A 15,306-nucleotide genomic window follows, 5' to 3' on the forward strand; every position below is an offset into this window, starting at 1 on the left:
TGAGGAGCTGCTTGTCTGGAATAGCAATAGCTGTAAAAATTCATCATGCATTTCTGCAGTGAATATACTTTATGTTTGTCCTGTTTCGACTATTTTTTTTAAAAAATATTTATTTATTTATTTTAATGGGGGTGCTGAGGATCGAACTCAGTGCCTCACATGTTCGAGGCTGGCACTCCACCACTGAGCTACAGCCCCAACCCTCAACTAGATTTTTAATGCATATTTAAGCAGATAAAGAAGGGCAGCAAACTGATACTCAGCCCACATCCTGTCTATTGGAACCACTGTGAGGAAATGCTGCACTGTGTTGCAAAGGCAGGTCATCTGCTAATTCTCTGTCCTCTTTCAGTGCCACCAGGGGATCCGTTGTCAGAAGCTGGCTCTGCAGGGGAGACTGGTGCCATTTTCCTGGTGGCTGTGTTCAGAACCATCCAAAGGTACTTGCCTGTCTTTTCTAAGTTAGCAATACAAGGTTTGCAGGGACCAGTGAAGCTTCTTCAGAGTGTCTCCTCCCACAGTGACTAAGCAGGGAGCAAGGGGCATGACAACTAGGAGGTCCCCCTTGCCATCTTTCCTAGTTTGTATATTGAGTCACAATACATCATCTTAATGCCTTTACTGTTTTGATATCTAGAGAGACTGAAAAAAGAAACTCTTTTCAGAAGGAAGGTGCTTGGTGAATCTTTTGGAAGGCGTGGTAGTAAACCTTTATTCTGCATGTCTGATTCTGAGAGCCAGTCAAGCCTCGTATTTGAAAAGTAGACAGATGATATGATATGTAAGCTGTAGTAATCTTGGAGCACATTGAACCAGTTAGAGCCCTGCTCTTCAGAGCAGGCTGTGGGCCCTGGGTTAGTGCTCTCAAAAGCACCTAGAGGTCTGGCAGGGGCTCTTCAGTCCTATGCCAGTGTTAGGACCCTGGGCTGTGTGTTGAGTGGGGTAAGTAAGGAAGCAAGACTGAAGATAATGACTGCATCCTGATTTGACTGTAGTGTTGCTTTTCTGAGTGGGACTTTTCTCTCAAAGTACTTCCCCTTCATTTTGTCTCTAAGGATTTGAAAAATTCTTTAAGAGGAGTGGAAGAAACACAGATTCAGAAAAATCAACAGTGCCAAAAAAGGTAAAAGGGTCAGTTTGATAAATCAAAATAAAGGTTTATCAACATCTAAAAAATATTAAAATAAAAAAAAAATAAATTACATCATGGCTTAATGATGTGGATTGGTTTGGGGGATCAGTGTAGTCAGTATTTGTCAGATTTGTTTCTCCTGCAAAAAGTTTCCTCCTGCTGGGTGCAAGGAGGACATCCAATCCCAGCAGCTCAGGAGGCTGAGACAGGAGAATCACAACTTCAAAGCCATCCTTGGCAATGGGCAAGGCGCTGAGCAATTCAGTGAGACCCTATTTCTAAATAAAATATAAAATAGGGCTGGAGAGTGGCTCAGTGGTTGAGTGCCCTTGAGTTCAACCCCTGGTACCAAAAATAAGTGTTCTTCCTAGGTACCTTTGAGCATTAAGTAGGAAGAGATGGGTAGAAGCGTTATGGGAGGTGTGCCCACATATTTTGCTATGAACAGAACAGTTTTTGAAAACTTGTGTTTTGTCCTTAAAATTTGTGCAAAATTTTACTCTCTCATGATTCATTCTGCCCTTCCTTGGGTCCTCCTGGCCTTCTCTAGTCTTGCATGGAATTGTTTTGGATTGTTGGTGTGGCAGTGTATATGGAAGGGGGGCTACCTGTGTCCTGGCTTGTTTTGTCCTGGAACTTGTATGATTGCTGTAGAAGGTGCTCACAGGAATCCACCTCCTAATGTTATCTACTATCACAAAATGTACCCACGGGTCCAGGTTTTCCTGAGAGATGAACTCTGACTGAGGGGAGGTAGCCTGTGTTCTGGTTCTCTGGAGTAGGGACTACTTGTGCCAGCCTACATCTTTCTTTTCTTTCTTCCTTCCTCTCTCCTAATTACAGCCATATTTATTAGCTAAAAATGATTTGTCATTAAAGCTCAGGTCTGAAGCCAGCAAGGGCAAATTGGAGGGATTTTAGATGTATTGGAAGCTACTTCTCAGCAGTGTCTCCTGGCATCTTCCTTTTCCTGTCTGCTGTTTGTTTCTGAAAGGTACCAGGGTAATTAAAATTTTATGATGGAAAACGTTACTCTGTTCTCTGAGTCCTCTTTCTGTGAAAAAGTGTATATAATTATTTTCTGAAGTCACACTTTGTTTTTTCCTAGAATCTGGTGAACTAAAGAATGCTGAGCCTGAAGGAGATGGAAATAAGAGAGGAGGGAGGCAGGATGACTTTGCCTGGTGGAAACGGATGCAGAAGGTTTGTGTGCATCTGAGTGTGCCAGACCCAGACACCTGTCACTTCTCCAGGGGTGCTGTTGCTGCATGACTGAGACTGCATCACACTTGTCTCAGTCTGTTCCTGCCATGACAAAATACCTTAGACTGGATGGTTTTTAAATAGCTTGAAATTTATTGTTTATAATTATGGAAGCTGGGAAGTACAGGGTCAAGGTGCTGGAAGGTCCAGAGTCTGGTGAGGGCTTGCCCTCAACTAATAAATCGTGGTGTCTTGAACATGACTTCCTTCAGTGGGACCAGTACTGTGTCCTCCTGTGGTGGAAGGGACAGACTTCCCTCCTGCCCTTTAGTAAGAGCACTAATCTCATCCATGAAATTGGAGCCCTTGTGGTGTCATCACCAAGTCCCCATTTCTTACTGCCATCACCTTGGGGGTGGAATTCCAACACACAGAGATTAGAAGAAACAAACTTTTTAAAATGTGCCAAGATTTCTGTCTGCACTTTGAGAGTTGCAGGTAAGAGGACATGCTATGTGATGTTGCAAAGGCAGAGCTCTTGGTGGGTTTGCTGCTTCTCCTGGGGCCTCTGGTGAGCAGCAGGTTTGGTGTGCTGTTCACAGTGTGCAGGTCTTTCCTGCTGAGAGCAGCATCTGAGCTTCCCCACATGCCTGGTCCCTCTTGGGTACCATAGGAGGGCAGGGTTTGGTGACTCCAACATCTGAGAGGAGAAATTTTGTTGTTCATGATGGCTCAAGGGTAGAGCTCTGGCTTAGCTGAGCCAGGACCTAGGTCTGATCTCCAGTATTGTGAAATACAAACATATAATCAAAAGAAAGAAACACCTGCATTTAATTGCAAAATTTGTTATCTTTTCTTCCACAGGGCGAGTTCCCCTGGGATGACAAGGATTTCTGAAATCTGGCCATTTTGGGTGCAGGTGTATCTGTGGGGGTTTTTCTACTTCTATTTTCGAGATCCTGGAAAAGAGATCACCTGGAAACACTTTGTTCAGTATTACCTGGCCAGAGGTCTGGTGAGCGAACTTAGTCTGCCTGGGAAGGTGCTGTGGTGGTATGCCCTTGCAGGAGACAGGTGGTGCCCCAAGAGTCAGTCCTGCTGGTGGGTGTCCTTCATGGCTCAGTTTTGTTTTTCCAGGAGATACCCCAGCAGAACAGCATATCATGATTTGTTCTATGACAGTTCTGTTTGTCTCCTGATCTTTGACTTTTGTTCTCATTCCTGATTCGGGATTTTTTCCTTTCCCCTTACTTTCTGCTGCCAGCCACTCCTTGACAGTGGACTGTGGCTTGGTGACCGCAGAGGAGCATGTGGCACCAGCAGAGCCTCTCTTGTGTGTTTTTCCCTTGGGGTGCTGAGTTGGGTGAAGTACTGCTCAGGCTTCAGTATAAACCCTGTATGAGTAAATGCCTTCCCTCTGTTGCCCTCAGGAGAGTGTTGGCTGGACCCAGGCATTATTAAGAGCTGAAATTTTGTTTGATGAAACTCCTGTTTCCCATTAAGGTTTGTGGCCACAGCCTTTGTGTCTAACCACAGGGCACATGCCTATTTTCAAAGAGGCCCTTGGCAACTCTCCCTATGGTGGAAGGGGACAGAGCTGCTGCAGACCTTCCCTGTCTGTGGATCTTCTGTCTGTAGGTGTGGCTGTGAGGGGGGTGAGACAAGTGTGGTGAGCCCAGGATGCCTTTCTGTGCATGGACTGGACCGCTCTCAGCACTTCCTTGAAGTCTTTTCCAAGTGTCTGGCCCGACAGTGATGTGTTATTTTGGTGGGAAGGTTCGTAGGATTGAACATGTTCACCTTAGTCACATGGCCCTAAGTCCTTGCTTTTGGAGCAGTGGTGATATTGTTGCTGCATGTAAGAATACACATTGTGCCCTCAAGTTGCTTCCCTCGGATTGCTTCTCTGAGGGGCAGGCTAGCCTGCTGTGTGGTTGTGTGTGGTGGTGACCACAACTGGGGAGCCTGCAGGAGTGCATTTCCACCCTGCTTGGCACTGCTTCCCTGTGCTGCCTTTAGCTGGCTGAACATGAACAGAGTGGGTCTGAATCAGCTGGGTTTAAGACTCTGCTAGACTCTGCTGTAAGACTTATTCCTGTTTCTTTAGGGTTTTTAAGCCAGTCTGGCATGATAGTGCTCAGATATACCAGATTTTAGAAACTAGTCTTGAATTGTTTCCTGTTGATTAAAATGGAAATGAATTCAGGAAAACAAAGCTTGTACTGAGCTGTGAGTGTGTGTGGGTTCAGATGGGCCTGGGCTGAACTGTCCAGGGTCTGCCTGAATGTCCTGCTTGGTCTAAGCCGTCTGGTTCCTTCTCCCAGGTGGACCGGCTGGAGGTCGTGAACAAACAGTTCGTTCTTGTCATCCCTTCCCCTGGGGCATCTTCTGAGGTGAGGGCTAGGTTTCAGGCTGGGTGTTCCACACATGGCTTCCCCTACCCCAATGACATACAGTTTTAATTTTTTTTTTTAGTAAGATGCTTCCCCTGGTATCCAGGAATCCTTGTTGATGTGGTGGTTTATGTCATTGACCTGTGCACAGTCTTGCTTTCCAAGCAGGATAGGAACTCTTATGAGACTATAACCATGGTTCAGTTTTGCCAAGTAACATGTGAGAACCACTTATCAAGGTTTGGGAAGAGGAAAGAATAAAAAGACAAAGACGGAAGGTCAAAGGCAGACCTCAGGCAGTTATCACAGCATTTCATCTAGAACTTAAAGCCTATAATTTTGTGGGATCCAAAATGAGGGAGTGTCTGCTGTTTGTGTAGTTACCATTGGATCTTGCCACAGGGTGGGATTTGTCCATGTGTGGAGATAGGGGCTAGGAGAAGAGGCTTGATTGGAAGAAAAGTTGGTAAATGGGAATGCAAGCTGTGGACAGGTGTGTGTGTGTGTGTGTGTGTGTGTGTGTGTGTGTGTGTGTGTGTGTGTTAGGGCAAGTCTCAGGGGAACACAGAGGTGCACCTAAACTTGCTCTTGGTCTCTGCAGAGGTACATGTGGTTTAACATTGGCAGTGTTGACACCTTTGAGCAGAACCTGGAATCTGCTCAGTGGGAACTGGGGATTGAGCCAACCAACCAGGTTGCTGTGGTCTACACCACTGAGAGTGACCGGTGTGTGGCAGGGGTGAGGTGGACATGAGACACTTTATTCTTGGGCCTCTGATTCTGAACACAAAACAAATACTGTTGAATCTCTTTTGGAATTTTTTCCCCCAAGTATGTCATAGTATGTGCTAATCTTTACAGTGTCTTTAGTAAAAGAGTATATATTCATTTGGTCTGGCTTAATTTTTAAAATTTTATATTTACTTTTTTGAGGTGGAGTCTTGCCCAGGCAGATCTCAAACTCCTGGGCTCAAGAGATCTTCCTGCCTTAGCCTTCCAGTTAAGTGGGTTGCAGATATATGCCATAGTTTAGCGTAGGTCTTAATGAGAAGAGAATTGAAGCAAAGAAATATTTATCTACGTAACCTTTAAAAAGCATTAAATGGGAAGAATAAGACAAAGATGCCATGTGTTGTAGCACATTACTGTAGTGCAGATTCCACTGTGCAATGGAACCCTGTGGGAGTTCTTTGAAAGTGTGCTGCGATCCCTGCACCCTGACTCTCACTGAACCGTTGAGTCAAAAATCCAGGTGAGCAGTCTCTGCTCACTTGCACACAGACAGACTTGCTTCCCACAGATGCTGCATCAGCTTGCTCTCTGAACCTGCATTCCACCCCCATTGTGTTCCTGCCATGCTTGTGGACTTAAGGGCAGATCCATCTCTAATGCTCCTGTGTGCATCCCAGGACAGCACACAAGTGTTGTCCTGCTCTCATATTTACTACATAGGGACATCATTGCTCTGGCCCTTCCTCCAGCTTGGAAACTGAATGGGTAGAGTTTGAGATAAGGACCAGCTTTAGCCAGAAGGGTATGAAGAGTCGGTGTGGTGATGGCTTAGTTGGTTTCTTCTAGACAGGGCAGATTGGGAATTGCAGTGAGAACGAGGAAGGTGAGTGCCTTACCATTTTTTGCTGCCGTGACAGAAGACCAGAGAGTGGGTAATTTGTAAAGAAAGGAAACTGTCTTACAGTCTGGAGTCCAAGGCTGAAGGGCCATATCTGGGCAAGGGTCTTTGCTGCATCATAATGTGCAGGGGAGAGAGGATGAGAGGGAGGGTAGGACTGAACTTTGCCATTTTTATGACTGACCCATCCCCCAGAACTAACCCACTTCTGTTGTGGTGACCTTAATCCCTTCATGAGGGCCCAGCTCTCACCATCAGTTGCCTCTTGAATGGCCTTCGACTTATACAGTTGGGTTCCAACATGGGTGTGGGAGACGACATTCACACCATAGCAGTGAGGTAGACAGGGCTCTGGAGGTGACTTACAAGTGCTGGTGGGGAGGCCTGTGGGGCCTCAGTCTCCTGGTGCAGCTCCTGAGTGTTCCTTCGGGTACTGCTGCGTATGGCAACTGGGGTTTTGTTCTTACTGGCTCAGTTGCCAGGACTACTGGTTGGAGCTGAGGTGTGTTCTAAGAGCTGACAGTGACTAGAGCCACCTTGAAGGGTGGTGGAATTGGGCCTCTGGAGAGTGTAGGAGCAAGTATTGTGCTGTGATGGGACTGGTCTGTGGACCTCACCTGTGAGGAGCTACATGGGGTCTGCAGCTCCTCCTGAGGGAGATGTGGGTTGGGGCATCAGTGCTGTTAGAACTGGGGAGGCCGAATTTATAGACAGACCTTGACACTCTTCAAGAAGAAACTGCCCTTTTGTGTAGCAAATTCTAGAGTGGGTTACTCTTCCTGCTGAAGGTGATGCTGCTGATATGATGAATGGTCTCCTTGGTTCTCAGCTCTTTCCTGCGAAGCCTGGTACCTACTCTTCTCCTGGTTGGCATCCTGCTCTATGCTGTGAGAAGGGGTCCAATAGAGGCCGGGCGCAGCGGACAAGGAGGGGGCCTCTTCAGCATTGGTGAAACAATAGCCAAGATCCTGAAGCACAACATCAATGTGCGGTTTGCAGATGTGGCTGGCTGTGAAGAGGCCAAACTGGAAATTATGGAGTTTGTGAATTTCTTGAAGAACCCCAAGCAGTATCAGGACTTAGGAGCCAAAATTCCAAAGGTACTGATTTCAGAAAACAGTCATGCTCTGAGTTCCAAGTCAAAGCCAAAGATTGCTATTGTTCAGAGAATGAATATCAGACAAATGATTTTTTTGAGTTTATATTTTATTAATAACAATAGAGGATGGAAATTTGTAGAACAGAACAGTAAAAATCCTCTTATCTTGTATATAGAGATATGATAAATTGTGGTATAAAGGTGTATTAAGAATTGTAATGCAAAAAACAATAATAAAAAAATCCTCTTATCTGTTAGACTTGAGACCACAAGTCCTAAAATTCCATAATGTTAGGTCTATGAAATGGACATGGGAATATGTGTGATTTTTTTGTTTGTTTCTTTTTTTAAAACTTAAAACACAAATATACGTTCCTTTACTGGTCTTCATATAGAGGCCAGTCATTGCTTTGAGTTTAGTTCCAGGGAACAAAATCCTTTGTTAAACTGGGTTTGGTGGCACATGCCACATGTGGTGGCACTGCAGTCTGAGGCAGTACCTGTGTATTTTCGTGCATTCTGTCATACTTTTCTTATCTATGCAGCTCAGGAGGCTGAAGCAGGAGGATCTGAAGTTCAAAGCCAGCCTCAACAATTTAGCGAGGCCCCAAGCAACTTATGAGGCCCTGTCTCTAAATAAAATATACGAAGGGCTGGGTATATGGCTTAGTGGTTGAGTGCCCCTGAGTTCGATCCTCCCCAGTTGCACCTCTGTTGAATTGTCCTGTGTGAACCACATCTTTTCTTTTCTTACTAGGGATTGAACCCAGAGACATTTAACTACTGAGCCACATCCCTAACCTTTTTTATTTTTTATTTAGAGACAGGGTCTCACTGAGTTGCTTAGGGCTTTGTTAAGTTGCTGAGTCTGGCCTTGAACTTGAGATCATCCTGCCTCAACCTCCCAAGTTGCTGGGGTCATAGGTGTGTGCCACCATGCCTGGCTGAACCACATCTTTTCTGCAAGTTTGTTTTTCTCAGTAGAAGCAAGAACTTACTTAGGTGCAGTCTGAGGCAGTACCTGTGTATTTTCGTGCATTCTGTCATACTTTTCTTATCTATGCAACTTGAAAACATTTTATAAGACAAATTTCCTTTATTCTTTAATTATTCAGAGCTTTCACCTTACTTTATTTGCTTTTTTTAAAAAAAACCTCTTTTTAGTTATATATGAATATAGTGTCTTTATTTTGTTTATATATGTGGTACGGAGAATCGAACCCAGTGCCTCACACATGGAAGGCGAGCGCTCTGCCGCTGAGCCACAGCCCAGCCTTCATCTTAGATTTTGAAGGAGTTTTAAAAAACTCTGTTTTGTTAGTTTGTGTAATATCAACTTACAAAGTTAAAACAAGTAGCCTCCGTGGTCAGGTTTGGGGGCAGACACAGCTTTCTGGAAGGCTGGTGGACAGCACAGTGCAGGAGTATGCAGCCAGACAGCAGTGTATCCTGGGGCTGGTGGCAGCCTGGGTGTCCTGAGAGGAAACCGCCCTGGCAAAGCTGGCTGCAGTACAGAGGGCCAGTCAGTCCACTGGTGCCTTTGTGTGGTCATGGACCCATTTAGGGCTCGATGGAAGCTTGGATTTTTTTTTTACCAGGAAGATTGGTATCCTGTGTGGTCACAGAAACTTCAAGTCCTCTCTGCTTTCTGGACCAGGCTAGAAATTCCTGGTTGAGGTCATGCTTATATGACACTTAAGCCCTTTCAGTAGCTTTGTGTTCCCCCAATTCCTCCCTACAAATTGGGCACCACTGGACAGTTTGTTGTGATTAATATGCAAAAAGATTAGCAACCATTGTGAACCAGGAATTCCAACCAGGACACTGGATGTGTCTGTTTTACAGTTGGTGTGTGTTGGGGCCAGAAAGCATGTGGGTGTGGCAGGTGCAGAATGGTTGCCTTCTGCTTCCTGGTGGAACTTTGCCAAGTCGCCACCCAGCTGCCTTGCACCTCTGTTGGCAGCCAGGTGCTAGAGTGGGTGTGTCTCACACTTATTTCATATGGTTTGTTCTGGGTGTTTGGATTTATTGGGGAAAATGTGTCTGGTGGAAGGAATGGGTAAAGGAGTCAGGTTCTAAGGGAGGCCTGTCACCCCAAGTATGAGTCCCCCTTGTCAGCCAGGCTGGGCTCCTGCGAGTGGAAGCTTCTGTCAGCCTGTGTGCTACATTATAGGCTGGTTTCCCCAAATCATCACTGCCCCCTGCTGGGAGTCTGTCATGAAGAATTGACTACACTCACATAGATGTGTTTCCTGCGCACAGGAATAGGACATGGCATGCCATGGATATATCCTGCCCCTAGAATGTTCTTATGCCTGCAAGGATGGCTCCCGAGACTTTGTGTCCTATCCCATGACATATAAAGATCATCCATGTCGTGGGCTATTATGTATCAGACCCATATGTGCCATGGAAAAGAAAGTGCTCTGTGACCACATTGGGAGGACGCAGGGCTCCACATCTGGTGGGTTTAACAGCTGGATGTGGTGTTCACGCCTGTAATCCAGCAACTCTGGAGGCTAAGGCAGGAGGATCACAAGTTCAAGAGCAGCCTGGGTAACTTAGCAAAACCTTGTCTCAAAATAAAAATGGGCTAGGGGTGTGGCTCAGCAGTAGAGTACCTCGGGTTCAACCCCCAGTACCACAAAACAAAAACAAAAAAAATAAAATAAAAAAAGATCTGATAGCAACCCAGCATTCTTCTTATTGGTACTAGGGGTTAAACCCGGGGCAGTTTACCACTGAGCCACATCCCCAACCCATTTTATTTTTCATTTTGAGTCAGGGTCTCACTAAGTTGCTTAGGGCCTTGTTAAGTTGCTGAGGCTGGCTTTGAACTTGTGGTCCTCCTGCCTCAGCCTCAGAATGCCACCATGCCCAGCTGCAATCCAGCCTTCTTGACTAGAAATGGAGCAGTCCATCCCCACCCTGTAAGTCTCCTTTCAGTTTTCAGATATAACTGTAATCCATAAAATAAAAATGGAGTTGTGTTACAGGGACGTGAATTAGTATCGTGTTTTGTTTTGTTTCCAGTATTGGGGATCAAACCCAAGGAGCTTTACCACTGAATCACACCCCAGCCCTTTTTATATTGAGATAAGGTCTTGTTAAGTTGTTGAGGCTGGCCTTGAATTTGTGACCCTCTTGCTTCAGGCTCCTGAGTAGTTTTTGGATTACAGTTGTGCCACCGCCCTGGTGTGAATTGAATTTAAATTTTAAGCTTGAATAGAAAAAGGTAAGAAAAAGGTAGAAGAGCACATTGAACACAAAGATATCCAACCTGAATACCTGGAGAAGTGCCTTTAAAGAGATCTGTGCTCTTCAGACCAACAAGGCAGCACAGCTGGATAGTCTTGCTGTGGCACAGTTCCAGCCAGATGGCCGTTGTGGTTCTCACCTGGTGGGTGTGAGAGCAGCTTGGTGATAACCCCCTCAGAATTATTCCCGCCTTTGACCCAACAGCTCTGCTTCTGGAGTTCTTCCTGTAGGAAGAGCCCACTCTTCTGAGTTAGGTTACGTGGGCTTCCATGTTCCATGTTACAGATTTCTAGTCAGCTGAGTGGGAAGTGGGGTTCATGTTCCATCTGTTCCCTTTGAGAGCCAAGTGTCTCTTTTTTGTTGCAGGGAGCCATGCTCACAGGTCCACCCGGTACTGGCAAAACACTTCTTGCCAAGGTGACTGCAGGAGAGGCCAGTGTGCCCTTTATCACTGTGAATAGATCCGAGTTCCTGGAAATATTTGTCGGTGTTGGACCAGCAAGGGTAGGTGAAAGGGTGATCAGCTTCAGAAGGTGCCAGCCACTTCTTGACGAGGACTGGTCACCTTGTTAGCAACAGACTGTGTGACCCTGACAACAAGCTGAGTACATCTCACCTGTGACAGCGGCAAGGACAGGGTCAAGGATGTGTTGCCATGCTGTGTGTGTGTAACAAAATAGACTCTGGGTTCCTCTTCTAGGTTCGTGACATGTTTGCAATGGCCCGTAAAAACGCTCCTTGTATCTTATTTATTGATGAGATCGATGCAATTGGCAGGAAGCGAGGCCGCGGGCACCTTGGAGGCCAGAGCGAGCAGGAAAACACGCTGAACCAGATGCTCGTGGAGATGGATGGTGAGTGGACCCTTAGCAGGAGGCCCTCCTCTAGCCTCTTGTTTCTGGAAGGGTGCTCCTCGGAAGAGAATCCCCGATGCCTCTATTTTAAGGAAGGCTACTCTCAGGCACACAGTGGAGAAGGCCGTATTGATCCATGTAGCAGCCCCCACTGCAGGGGCAGAGTGAGGCAGATGCGCTTCTCTGGGTGGGGGAAAATCAGCTGAGACCAAGCAGACGAATGTCAGTCACACCATGGATGGAGCAGAAACAGCCGAGCTCTTCCTGCTTGGTGTCTTGTCCCCTCCCCCCCCAATATCTGGGTGTTTCCTTCTCGGGAAGGTATGTTTAGCATATAGGCCAGGGGTTTCTTTTTCTTCTGTTTTGTTTTTTCATACAACTGGGACATTCTAGTACTGAGCTACATCCCCAGTCCTTTTTATTTTTTTATTTTGAGACAGGGTCTCAGTAAGATGCCCAGGCCAACCTCAAATTTGTATCTTCCTCCCTCAGCATCTTGGTAGTTTTGGTTACAGGGTGTCACTGTGCCCAATTTATGCCATTTTTTTGAATTTGGAAAAGCTTTCATTGGCTCTTTGGCTTCAAAGGGTTAGAGGGTCAGGTTGGGTCCCTAAGACCACCCCTGACTTTGATTTTTTTTCCAGAGTCACAAGCTGATCTTGTAGTTGAAAAGTTGTGTTTCTTCACAGTGAAAGTACATGCAAAAAAACCAACCAGGAGGGCCAGCTACGGTCACAACCTGTAATCCCAGTGGCTTTGGAGGCTGAGGCGGGAGGATCAAGAGTTCAAAGACAGCCTCAGTAATTTAGCACAGCCCTATGCAACTTAGCGAGATTCTGTTTCAAAAAAGGGCTGGGGATGTGGCTCAGTGGTTAAGTGCACTTGAGTTCAATCCTTAGTACCAAAAAAAAAAAAACCAAGGCGGAAGGTACATAGGACAGGTATAGGGGTCTAGGGGAGGCCAGGCACTGCTTCCAGAGTCCTCCAGAATGTGACAGCATGTTGAAGTGGTGTTGACCTGAGAGCCGGTGAGAGATTCAAAGCTCTAGGGTTTCACTGGGTGCTGGTCATGTGGGCACCCTTTGTCTGGCACATAACAGGATGCTCCAGAGGAGGGCAGGTGTTCATAGACCACATTGTTGCAATTTGAGTACAGGGAACTTGTCTTGCTAGGGGATGGTGGGAATGCTCCTAGAGTCGCATTCCCCAGGAATCGGCTATTTGCTGATGTTAGAGGTGGCCCTGTCTGAGGATAGCAGTCAGGCCTGGGTTCCTATTTTTCTGTGTAGGCCAAAATTGCTTCCAAAGTCTTTTATTGTCTTCAGAGTCTAACAAAAAATGTGCTCTCTTCTGGAGAGCTGGACTGGAGAGGACTGTGGACAGGAGTGGGTGGACGCCTTGCCACCATCCTGTACCCTCTTCCTTGGTTGGCATCCCTGTTCTTTGCTCCTCCTTGCCCACCCTTGGGTAGTCCTGCACTGTGGTCTTGCTGAGCATCATGTGGAGTTGGGCAGGGGGAACCAGGAATGAGTGGTGAGGAGATCCAGGTGGTGGGACTTCCCACAACCCTGAGGTGGGCTGTAGAGTCTTCATTTAGCTGAGGCATGTCTGACTTCCTGCTGGCAGAGAGGCACTCAGCTGACACAGAAGGGGACAGACTGCCAGGAGCCAGGGTAAGTGACACTGCCCAGGAAGCAGAGAGGATCCTCAGTCAGGTTGGGCCAGCCAGCTGGGCAGGGCCTCTTGCCTGCCTGATAGCCCTTGCAGTGTGGTATGGAATGAGCAGAGGGAAGCAGCAGGGAAGGAGATGTGCTGGCCTGGGTCTTCCTTGGGCTCACCTGGTTCTCTCTCCAGGGTTCAACCCTACCACCAATGTGGTGGTGCTGGCTGGCACCAACCGCCCTGACATCCTTGATCTAGCCCTGATGCGTCCCAGCCGGTTTGATCGCCAGATTTACCTTGGTGAGTTGCTTAGGTACCTGGGTTTAGTCCTCAGCCTCTGGGGTTAAAAATTGGGTAGATTGTTCGCTGCATATTTGGAGACAATTTTGATGGGGATCCTGAAGTAAGAAAGATAATATTTTGAAAATTTGGAGATACTCAACTACCCCATGGTGCTGCTGTGTTATTATGTCAAAATGTCACTGCAGTGCATGTAGGTGGGCATTATGTAGCAGATTTGTACTCTCCAGCTTTTGTTTTTGTACCATATTATAAAAAAATAGTTTAGAATACAAAGAGTTTGTACCTCGCCCTTCACCCTGACAACCCACTGTCTTTGTCTTCCCTGACACTTTCCCACTGGGACACTAGTCCATGTGGGTTCTCTGGGCAGCTGGGCAGTGCTCATTTTCCTTGCTGTCTGGTTGGTTACATGGCCTGGAACTGGATTTAATATTGATCGAGGCAGTTAGGGTGAATAATTGAGTTGAAGAGCTAAACACACATGCACTTTGATCTGTTCTGCCATTGCACGCTGGCTCTAGCCAGATGACAGTGGCAGAGTGTGCTCCTGGCTGGCCTTGCAGTTGTGTGAGGTGACTGTTGGGGACCCTACTCTGAAGGTCCAGTAAACACAGAGCTTGTGTGTGTCTCCCTATTTCTTCACTAGGCAGGTCCTCCATCTTCAAAGTACACCTGCATCCTCTCAAGCTGGATGAGAGCCTCAGGAATGATGCCCTGGCAAGGAAGCTGGCAGTACTCACTCCAGGCTTCACTGGTGAGTGTTGCTGGGCTGAACCTTCACCCTGCCAGGAGCCAAGTACGCCCAACTGGTGGCATTTGGCAGGTGTTTTCTGTGCCTTCATATTTGGTCCTGGCAAGTGTCCACTCTGGTCTGTAGAACATTGAACCTGTTAAGACATTCAAAGGCCTTGGGGATCTTCTCCCCACAGCCTATTGGTGCCCACTTGAGTTTGTTTTTAATTCTGTTCAGACTTAGTAAGGACCGAAAACTGAAATGAAGACACATCACACTTTGGGATGGTTCCTCTGTGTTTCTGTAGCAGAAACCCAGTCTCTTGTGATAACATTCTTATTTTCCTGCCAGAGTGGTCTGAACCCTAGGCATGGGTGCGGACCTTTCAAGGGGCTCCCTGCCTACTCACCCTGTGAGCAGCCTTTTGTAAGCTTTAGAGCCTCATCAGATTTGAGCAGTCAGAGGAGAACCAGAGAAACTGGAGCTACAGCAAAGGAAGTTAACCACTCCATAGAGCAGAAAGGAACAAGAGTGAAAAGCAAAGCCTAAGGGCCTGTGGTGCATTGCTGCAAGGACCAGCATGCATTGTGGAAATTCCAGGACAGTTGAGGGCCTGGGGCAGAAAGAATGTTCAGAGCAATAATGGTTCAAAACGTCCCAAACTGGATAAGACCTGAACCTGCACATCTGAGAAACTCTGAACTCAGAAGTATGAATAGGTTCAGAAGAGATCCAGGGAGACACATCATAATCCATCTGTTAAGAGCCAAACATGAGAGTCTTGAAAGCAACAGGAGAGACAGACATGTAATGAAGGAGTCACAGCCAGCTTTTCTTCCGGAACTGTGTAGGCCAGAAGGCACTGACAAGAGGTACAGGGTGCCAGAAGAAAATGTGTCATGGGGCTGGGGTTGTGGCTCAGTGGTGGGGCGTTTACCTAGCACGTATGAGGCACTGGGTTCAGTCCTCAGCGCCATGAAAAAATAAATTAATGGGCTGGGTTGTGGATCAGTGGCAGGGCGCTTGCCTAGCACGTGTG

The 15,306-nt window shown here is 46.8% G+C and overlaps 2 long non-coding RNA genes across 2 annotated transcripts; both read left to right on the plus strand.

Moving 5' to 3' along the window:
* Window positions 1-285: 285 nt before the first annotated feature.
* Window positions 286-3,343, plus strand: LOC144372729 (uncharacterized). The gene is made up of 4 exons (XR_013432632.1): window positions 286-440; window positions 1,056-1,123; window positions 2,241-2,335; window positions 3,200-3,343. It is a non-coding gene; the product is annotated as an uncharacterized LOC144372729 (long non-coding RNA).
* A 3,866-nt stretch (window positions 3,344-7,209) lies between these two features.
* LOC144372730 (uncharacterized) lies at window positions 7,210-7,450 on the plus strand. Its single transcript, XR_013432633.1, has 2 exons — window positions 7,210-7,245; window positions 7,358-7,450. It is a non-coding gene; the product is annotated as an uncharacterized LOC144372730 (long non-coding RNA).
* The last annotated feature ends 7,856 nt before the right edge of the window (window positions 7,451-15,306 follow it).

The sequence above is a fragment of the Ictidomys tridecemlineatus genome, unplaced genomic scaffold (genome assembly GCF_052094955.1).
Source record: "Ictidomys tridecemlineatus isolate mIctTri1 unplaced genomic scaffold, mIctTri1.hap1 Scaffold_1519, whole genome shotgun sequence".
Lineage (NCBI taxonomy): Eukaryota > Metazoa > Chordata > Mammalia > Rodentia > Sciuridae > Ictidomys > Ictidomys tridecemlineatus.